This window comes from Budorcas taxicolor, chromosome 25 (assembly GCF_023091745.1).
Source record: "Budorcas taxicolor isolate Tak-1 chromosome 25, Takin1.1, whole genome shotgun sequence".
In the NCBI taxonomy this organism is placed as follows: domain Eukaryota; kingdom Metazoa; phylum Chordata; class Mammalia; order Artiodactyla; family Bovidae; genus Budorcas; species Budorcas taxicolor.
The window spans coordinates 14275486-14285543 of record NC_068934.1 but is presented as its reverse complement, the minus strand read 5'-3'; the positions used below and the strand labels follow the sequence as shown (position 1 = coordinate 14285543).

The 10058-nt window shown below is 38.0% G+C and overlaps 1 non-coding gene across 1 annotated transcript; it reads right to left on the bottom strand.

The window, feature by feature from the left end:
* Positions 1–911: 911 nt before the first annotated feature.
* On the bottom strand, positions 912–983 carry TRNAQ-CUG (transfer RNA glutamine (anticodon CUG)). The gene has a single exon. It is a non-coding gene; the product is annotated as a tRNA-Gln (tRNA).
* Between the last annotated feature and the right edge of the window lie 9075 nt (positions 984–10058).

Genomic DNA, 10058 nt, shown 5'->3' with positions numbered 1-10058 from the left:
CCTATCATAAATTCATATATGTCACTTCTTTTCTTCATTCTCATTCTTGTAGACATTTGGGATCTTTGGAAACAGTGTCAGACTTTATTTTTGGGGGCTCCAAAATCACTGCAGATGGTGACTGAAGCCATGAAATTAAAAGATGCTTACTCCTTGGAAGAAAAGTTATGACCAACCTAGATAGCATGTTGTAAAGCAGAGACATTACTTTGCCAACAAAGGTCCATCTGGTCAAGGCTATGGTCTTTACAGTGGTCAGGTATGGATGTGAGAGTTGGACTGTGAAGAAGGCTGAGCACTGAAGAATTGATGCTTTTGAACTGTGGTGTTGCAGAAGACTCTTGAGAGTCCCTTGGACTGCAAGGAGATCCAACCAGTCCATTCTGAAGGAGATCAGCCCTGGGATTTCTTTGGAAGGAATGATGCTAAAGCTGAAACTCCAGTACTTTGGCCACCTCATGTGAAGAGTTGACTCATTGGAAAAGACTCTGATGCTGGGAGGAATTGGGGGCAGGAGGAGAAGGGGACGACCGAGGATGAGATGGCTGGATGGCATCACTGACTCGATGGCCGTGAGTCTGAGTGAACTCCAGGAGTTGGTGATGGACAAGGAGGCCTGGCGTGCTGCAATTCATGGGGTTGCAAAGAGTCAGACACGACTGAGTGACTGAACTGAACTGAACTGAAGTTTAGAGCTAGTATGCACAACATTTTGTGAACTTTTTTGTATGTGGTTTTTTTTCTTTTTTCCATGAATGTGTGTTTCTCTTTCTTTTAGAAAGTGAAGTCGCTCAGTCGTGTCCGACTCTTTGCGACCCCGTGGACCTATGTAGCCTACCAGGCTTCTCTGTCCATGGGATTCTCTAGGCAAGAATACTGGAGTGGGTTACTATTTTCTTCTCTAGGGGATCTTCCCAACCCAGGGATCGAACCCGGGTCTCCCGCGTCAGAGGCAGACGCTTTAACCTCTGAGCCACCAGGGAAGCCCTTTGATTATGTACATAGAAACACAATTTCTAGGTAATAAGGCTTATATGTATTCAAATTTTTAAGAAAATAAATAAAATCTCTGAATTGATTGTACCTTTTGTGTTAGGATAGAAAAGAGCCCATTCAGTTCTAGAACCTAACCCTGAGAACTTGTGAATATGAGTAACTTTATATGACAAATATAACTTTGTCAATGTGATTAGGTTAAATATATTGAGATGGAGTTTCTCAGTGTTATCATTTCTCAGGTTGTTATTTCTCAGTGTTATCTTAGTGGTTCAAACATAGTCATATAAAAGCTTGAAAATGAAAGAGGAAGGTAGAGAGTGGGTCAGAAATGTGGCATTGGAAACAGAGGCAGAAAAGATTAAAAGTATGAGAGGAACTTGATCTACTTTTGCTGGATTTGAGATGAAGAGGTTCACAATGCAAAAACTACGAGCTGCTTCTAGAAGCTGAGAATAGCTCTCAGTTCACAGTCAGCAAGGAAATGGTGACCTGAGTCATAAACCACAAGAAACTGAGTTCTTCCAACAACCTAAATAAGAAGTGAAATAGATTCTCACTTAGGTCCCCCTGAAAGTAACAGAGCCCTGATAACCATATCAGACTTCTGACCTACAAACATGTGAGATAATAAATTTGTGTTATTTTAAGCCCAAAATGCATAGTAATTTGTTACAGGAAAAAAATAGAAAAATATTAGACCATTTTCAAAATCCCACCAGTAATATATAAGAAGTCCAGTTACTACACATTTGATCCAACATTTGGTAGTGTTTATTTCTTTTAACTATTCTAGTGAATTTATACTGGCATCTCATTTGACTTTAATTTGCATTTTCCTTATGTCTAATAATTTAAAAAATACTTTCATGTGCTTATTTGGCATTTGTCTTTTTTTTTAATATAAATTTATTTATATTAATTGGAGGCTAATTACTTTACAACATTGTATTGGTTTGCCATACATCAACATGAATCCGCCACGGGTATACACGTGTTCCCCATCCTGAACCCCCCTCCCACCTCCCTCCCCGTACCATCCCTCCGGGTCATCCAAGTGCACCAGCCCCGAGCATCCTGTATCCTGCATCGAACCTGGACTGGCAATTCGTTTTGCATATGACATTATACATGTTTCAGTGGCATTTGTCTTTTTTGTGAGATGTGCTCAAAAGTTTTGCTTGTCTTTATTGCATGATTCTTTTCTTTTTTTTTTAATTGAGGTATAGTTCTGTAAGGGGTTCCCTGGTGGCCCAGGGGCAAAGAATCTACCTGCCAATGCAAAAGACTCAGGTTGGATCTTTGGGTCAGGAATATCCTTTGGAGAAGGAAATGGCAACTTACTCCCCTATTCTTGCCTGGGAAATCCCATGGACAAGGGAGCCAGGTGGGCTAAAGTCCATGAGATCACAAAGAGTTAGACATTACTTAGCAACTAAACAACAGCAACAAAGTTTTGTAAATACTGTGGATACACGCTGTTTATCAGATATGCTTTCCAAAAGTGTTTCCCAGTCTGTGAGTTATCTTTCATTTCTACAACAGAATCTTTAGAAGAGTAGTGGTACTTTAAAACAAATCTGGATTTAAAGTAAGGCAAGCTTTATTTCCCTATCGCAATAGGGAAAACACTGGAAATCTGCAAAGAACTCAAAATCAAGAAGAAAAATGGCTTTTTCTTTATACAGTGAGGATAAGAAGTGAGGGAGGGGAAATGACACAAAGGAGAGAAAATGATCAGCAGTACCTGATGGGGAATGTGTCTTTGCTGTGATCAGCCAATCCTTGGGATAAGCTCTTAATAATAAGGGGCTACATTCTCTTTTTTTTGGAAGGAATGATGCTAAAACTGAAATGAACTGAACATTCTCTTTTTAATATTTTCTCAGATTTGGGACAATCAGAGTTCAGGGAAACAAAAGGAAGAAAAAAGTCTAAGTGAAGTTTGGTTTTGAAAAGTAAAGCATAAAAACTGGCCATTTGTGAACACTCGACCAGGATAAGCTTCCATAAGGCTCTTATCCTTATCTGTCAGAGGGCAGACAGAGTGAAAACCACAATCACAGAAAACTAAGCAAACTGATCAGATGGACACAGCCTTGTCTAACTCAATGTAACTATGAGCTGTGCCTTGTAGGGCCACCCAAGATGGATGGGACATGGTGGAGAGGTCTGACAGAATGTAGTCTACTGGAGAAGGGAATGGCAAATCACTTCAGTATTCTTGCCTTGAGAACCCCGTGAACAGTATGGAAAGGCAAAAAGATATGACACTGAAAGATAAACTCCAAGGTCAGTAGGTGCCCAATATGCTACTGGAGATCAGTGGAGAAATAACTCCACAAAGAATGAAGAGATGGAGCCAGAGTAAAAACAACACCCAGTTGTGGATATGACTGGTGATGGAAGTAAAGTCCAATGCTGTAAAGAGCAATATTGCATAGGAACCTGGAGTGTTAGGTCCATGAATAAAGATAAACTGGAAGTGGTCAAAAAGGAGATGGCAAGAGTGAACATCAACATTTTAGGAATCAGTGAACTAAAATGGACAGGAATGGGTGATTTTAATTCAGATGACCATTATATCTACTACTGTGGGCAAGAATCCCTTAGAAGAAATGGAGTAGCTCTCACAGTCAACAAAAGAGTACAATATGCAATACTTGGGTGCAATCTCAAAAAAGACAGAATGATCTCTGTTCATTTCCAAGGCAAACCATTCAGTATCACAGTAATCCAAGTCTATGCAACAACCAGTAGTGATGAAGAAGCTGAAGCTGAATGGTTCTATAAAGAACTACAAGATCTTCTAGAATTAACAGCCACAAAAGATGTCCTTTTCATTCTAGGGGACTAGAATTCAAAAGTAGGAAATCAAGAGCTACCTGGAGTAACAGGCAAATTTGGCCTTAGAGTACAAAATGAAGCAGGGCAAAGGCTAACAGAATTTTGCCAAGAGATTGCACTGGTCATAGCAAAAAGCCTCTTCCAACAAGACAAGAGACAACTCTACACGTGGACATCACCAGATGGTCAACACTGAAATCAGATTGATAATACTGTTTGCAACCAGAGGTGGGGAAGCTCTATACAGTTGGCAAAAACAAGACCAGGAGCTGACTGTGGCTCAGATCATGAACTCCTTATTGTAAAATTCAAACATAAATTGAAGAAAGTAGGGAAAACTACTAGACCATTCAGGTTGGACCTAAATCAAATCTCTTACTATATAGTGGAGTGACAAATAGATTCAAGGGATTAGATCTGATAGAGTGCCTGAAGAACTATGGATGGAGGTTCATGATATTGTACAGGAGGCAGAGATCAAGACCATCTCCAAGAAAAAGGAATGCAAAAAGGCAAAATGGTTGTCTGAGGAGGCCTTACAAATAGTTGAGAAAAAAAAGAGAAGCTAAAGGCAAAGGAGAAAAGGAAAGATATACTCTTTTGAATGCAGAGTTCCAAAGAACAGCAAGGAGATATAAGCAAGCCTTCCTCAGCGATCAATGCAAAGAAATAGAGGAAAAGAACAGAATGGGAAAGACTAGAGATCTCTTCAAGAAAATTAGAGATACTAAGGGAACATTTCATGCAAAGATTGTCACAATAAAGGACGGAAACAGTAAGGACCTAACAGAAGCAGAAGCTATTAAGAAGAGGTGGCAAGAATACACAGAAATCTATACATAAAAGGTCTTAGAGACTGAGATAACCATGATGGTGTGATCACTCACCTAGAGCCAGACATCCTAGAATATGAAGTCAAGTGGGCCTGTGGAAGCATCACTACGAACAAAGCTAGTCGAGGTGATGGAATTCCAGTGGAGCTATTTCAAATCCTAAAAGATGATGCTGTGAAAGTGCTGTACTCAATATGCCAGCAAATCTGGAAAACTCAGCAGTGGCCACAGGACTGGAAATGGTCAGTTTTCATTCCAATCACAAAGAAGGGCAATGCCAAAGAATGCTCATACTACTGCACAATTGCACTCATCTCACACACTAGCAAAGTAATGCTCAAAATTCTCCAAGCCAGGCTTCAATAGTACATGAACTGTGAACTTCCAGATGTTCAAGCTGGATTTCAAAAAGGCAGAGAAACCAGAGATCAAATTGCCAACATCCATTGGATTATACAAAAAGCAAGAGAATTCTAGAAAAACATCTATTTCTGCTTTATTGACTATGCCAAAGCCTTTGACTGTGTGGATCACAATAAACTGTGGAAAATTCCAAGAGAGATGGAAATACCAGACTACCTGACCTGTCTCCTAAGAAATCTGTATGCAGGTCAAGAAGCAACAGTTAGAACAGGACATGGAACAACAGACTGGTTCCAAAACAGGAAAGGAGTATGTCAAGGCTGTATACTGTCACCCTGCTTATTTACCTTATATGCAGAGTACATCATGAGAAATGCTGGACTGGATGAAGCACAAGCTGGAATCAAGATTGCTGGGAAAAATATCAGTAATCTCAAATATGTAGATAACACCACCCTGATGGCAGAAAGCGAAGAGGAAATAAAGAGCCTCTTGATGAAGGTGAAAGAGTGAAAAATCTTGTTTAAAATTCAACATTCAAAAAATGAAGATCATGATATCCAGTCCCATCACTTCATGGCAAATACATGGGGAAACAATGGAAACAGTGACAGACTTTATTTTGAGGGGCTCTAAAATCACTGTAAATGGTGACTGCAGCTATGAAATTAAAAGATAGTTGCTCCTTGGAAGAAAAGTCATGACCAACCTAGACATTATATTAAAAAAAAACAGACATTACTTTGCCAGCAAAAGTCCATCTAGTCAAAGCTATGGTTTTTCCAGTAGTCTTCTATGTACATGAGAGTTGGACCATAAAGAAAGCTGAGCACTGAAGAAGTGATGCTTTTGAATTGTTGTGTCAGAGAAGATTCTCGAGAGTCTCTTGGGCTGTAAGGAGATCAAACCAGTCAATCCTCAAGGAAATCAGTCCTGAATATTCATTGGAAGGACTGATGCTGCAGCTGATGCTCTAATACTTTGGTCACCTGATGTGAAAAGATGACTCATTGGTAAAGACCCTGATGCTAGGAAGGATTGAGGGCAGGAGAAGAAGAGGACAACAGAAGATGAGATGGTTGGATGGCATCACTGACTCAATGGACATGAATTTGAGCAAGTTCTGGGAGTTGGTGATGAACAGGGAAGCATTGCATGCTGCAGTCCATGTGGTCACGAAAGTTTGGACATGACTGAACTGAAGATGTATGAGCTCCAATTTATTAATTTTCCTTATTCAGTAATGTATCTTCTATTTTCTCTAAGAAATATTTGTCTACCATAACATAGTGATAGACTCTACTAAAATTTCTTCTATTGACATTGTTTGATTTTTCACACTTACATCTATGATCTGTCTTAGAATGATGACATGAACAGTTAGTTACTGGTCAACTTTCCTTTAGTCCACATAAATAGCCAGCTTTGATGCCACCAGCTGTTGAAAGTTCTGTTTTTTGCATTACTGTGGGAATCTTGTCAAAAATACCGACCATATTTGTGCTGATAAATTATAGACTATTATGTTTTACAGATTTTTTTTCCCCATGCTTTTACCAATATTACAAAGTATTGCTATAGCTTTAAAATAAATCTTGATGTAAGTAGTTAGTGTAACTCAATGTTACACTAGATTTTGAAGAAATTATGTTTCTTTCTTTTTAAAGATATTTTAGCTAGTCTAAGTTCTTTGTCTCTCCAAATGAATTTTCCAGTGAGCTTGTAAATGTCTATATTACTTGCTGGTGTTTTTATTGAGATTGTACCAAATTTATAGATGAATTTGAGGAAATTTGACCTTTCATCACACTGAGTGTTCTAATCAGTGGTCTGTTCTATAACTTACAATATTTTTAGATCTTGTTTTGATCTTGTCCACAATCGAGGAAGAAATTTAAGTTTTTATGATAGTCTATGATATCAACTTTAGGTTTTTCCATTATTTATCAGATTGAGAAAGTGTCTTTCCATTAAGGTTTACTGGAAGTTTTAAACCAACAATGTGTGGTGTTTCTTGCCAAATGCTTTCTCTGCAGATTTTTAAAGTGTGTGTTTTCCCCTTTTATCTCTTAATGTGGTAAATAAGATAGATTTTATTTCTTATATAAGCCAACCTTGAATTCCTGGAGTAAAACCCATTTGATCAGTGATTATTCTTTTTATTCACTGTTGGATTTGATTTAATAATATTATACATCATGAAAAATATTAGGTTTTATAATTTTCTTCTATTATATCACAATATTTTTATTTGCTTTTGGCATCAGGATAAGTGACTCAATAAAACCAGCTGAGGTATATTCTTTTCTCAGCTGGCATTGTATTCTCCTTACATGCTTGATGGAATTAATCAGCAAAGTCATCTGGGCCTGGAGTTATCTTTGTGAAAACTTGTTACACTAACAGTTCATTTTCTTTCCTGGCTGTTTCTATTGACTACTCTATTTCTTGATGGTAGAGCACGTGTAACTCTTTGTGTGTAGGTGGGTTTTTTTTTTGGTGGTTATTTTTGTTGCTTGGTTAATAACGCCAGGCATGAGTAGGAGACTATGGCAGCTAATATGTAAGTCCTGAAACGTGCATGCTTCTTCCCCTCTTCTTTTGTGAGCCCATGGGGAATGGGAGTTTAGTCCATTTATTTTACACTTAACCTGGGTTCCATCTTTGTTATTGTTTTGGTTATCTTCAGTGCTTCAAATTGCTCCCGTGATAGACTACTTAGTATAAGGCCTGAAGACTTTCTCATGGTCCCGCTTTATCTTAAAAAATCAAGAGGCTCTCCCTATCTGTAAAGGATCGCTTGGTGCTGACACGCTTTTTCCCACTGGGAGTCATCTCTTGCCTGGTACTTGATGCAAGGATATGAAGTCTTAAGTATCAGAGATTTAGAGAGGGTTTATTCTTAATTTCCTGTCCTTATCTTTTATTGAGTTGGATTCTATGTGCCTTTACCTCAGGGGTCAGGATCTTTCAAATCCCTGCCTGTGCTCCAGTAGCAGCTGATCCCTGCCTATACTCAGGTGGAGCATTCAGGGAGTGGGCGGTTGTTCCGCTCCTTTTCCTAAAGCACGCTCCCTCTGACTGCCCGTCAGTGTAAGGTCCAGATGAGGAATACGTCTCTCGTGTTTCCCCAGATGGAGATGGTCAGTAGTTTGTATGTATGCAGTGCCCTACAAGTTTCTGTTATCTTCCCGCTTCACCCTCAAAGTTTGGAAGCACTGCCATGCTTGTAGCAAGGATGGGGTCTCTCATGTCTAATATGACAGTTTTTCTTATGCCAGGTTGTAATAGATTTTTACTGTGTTTGGGAATCCAAAGATTCCAAATTGTCACACCAGCCATACTTGTTCTTTAGTAATTTGCTCTAGTTTTCTTTTCCACTTTTATGCTAGCTACCACTGTTCTGTAAAAAAGGGATCAGTTTGTATGTACCGCTCTCCACTGGAGGGCCTCAAAACTCAGGATGCGTCTCACTACCTTTCCACCTCAGGCTTCTGATGGACTCTAAAAGATACCATTTTGTAGGCTATTTGCCATTTTCTTGTTAAAAATCGAGACATGTACTCCTGAGACTTAATATTTTAAACTGGAACCTTGTGACAATCATAAACTTTTATATAGTTCAAATCTATTTTATTGCAGGACATGAAGCCAAAAGAGTATATAACCTGCTTCTGGTCACACAGTGTGTCCCTAAGAGCTTATTTCAATACCCAGATATTCAAATTCCAACTCAGTGTTCTTTTTCTTAAATATGACTTATTTAAAGATCCTGTTGTTTTCTCTTCTTCCTCCAAGCCTTTTGCCTATGTATGCAAAATCCATTTCCCTTCCTGAGCATTCATAACTACAGAGAAATTACAGCACCAGAAACCTGGGTTTTAACTCCTCACTTCCCACTAAGCCAACCAGTGTACATATAGGAAAAAGTTTCAAGCAACCAGGAAGGGATTGTCTTTGAAAATCATGTTTCCTCTATGAATAGAGGATGCATTTGCATTTTTCAACGACTGCTGCTTTAAACCCAAAATAACTAGTAATAAATTGCTTATATGATCATGATCTCTCAGTGATATTATGGATATTTCTTGTACTAAATCTAATTAAACCAGTTTAAAAGCTATCAATGCTATTATTTATTTCCCTAGACAGCTGTTTCACTTTTCATTTTAATAAATATTGCCTTAGAATTAGAAATATGTATAGTCATCTCCTAAAAAAACAAATGTTATTTGAGACAAATGTATATATGTAACATTTAACTTGAAAGATAGAATAACGTATTTAATCATTCCATACTTGAATAGTATTTTTTATTCTCTACATCTTGTTTCAAAGGCTTGCAACCCACTCAGTAGCACAGACAACTTAGACTTGCCAAATTAAAATATTTATTTCCAGTTTAATCACTGTCCCTTTTAGTTAAAATATTTTGTCACTTTGAATTTCATCTACTTATTAGTCTTGGCTTAAATCTTTGTTATGATTCAGTCTATTAATTAAACTATAAGTCTTTTAAATTTTCCACATCTCATCAATCTCTTCCTCAAGTTTGTGTCAGTACAGAGGAAGCAGAATTTTTCTTTCTGTATGACAGTGGGGAAGAAGAATTCTTTAGATTTACCTGGTTAAAGGAAACAAAAAGATCTACTTGATTGAGAATGAAAGAAAGGGCAAAATATAGGATTAGCATTATAAATGAGTACAGAGAGATCTATTTATCTGAGTCATGCAGAAGGCATTACCACAATATGAGGCCCTTAAATTGTGAAGCTGGAAATCACCAAGGAGAAGATACATTAACCTGATGCTGTCAAATGGACAAAAGTGTACAAATAGTGTAAATGCTACTATGGAAATACTATTAATGGAGAACATTGATAAAATGCTTATTTTTAAAGTGAAAAGGCAATGAGATCTCTAGTTTCACCTCTACCATGTAAAGGGCTTGAAAGTCAACTTTACATTCTTACAACAGTTAAAAGTTGAAGAAACTGAAAATCAGTGACTTTTTGTGAA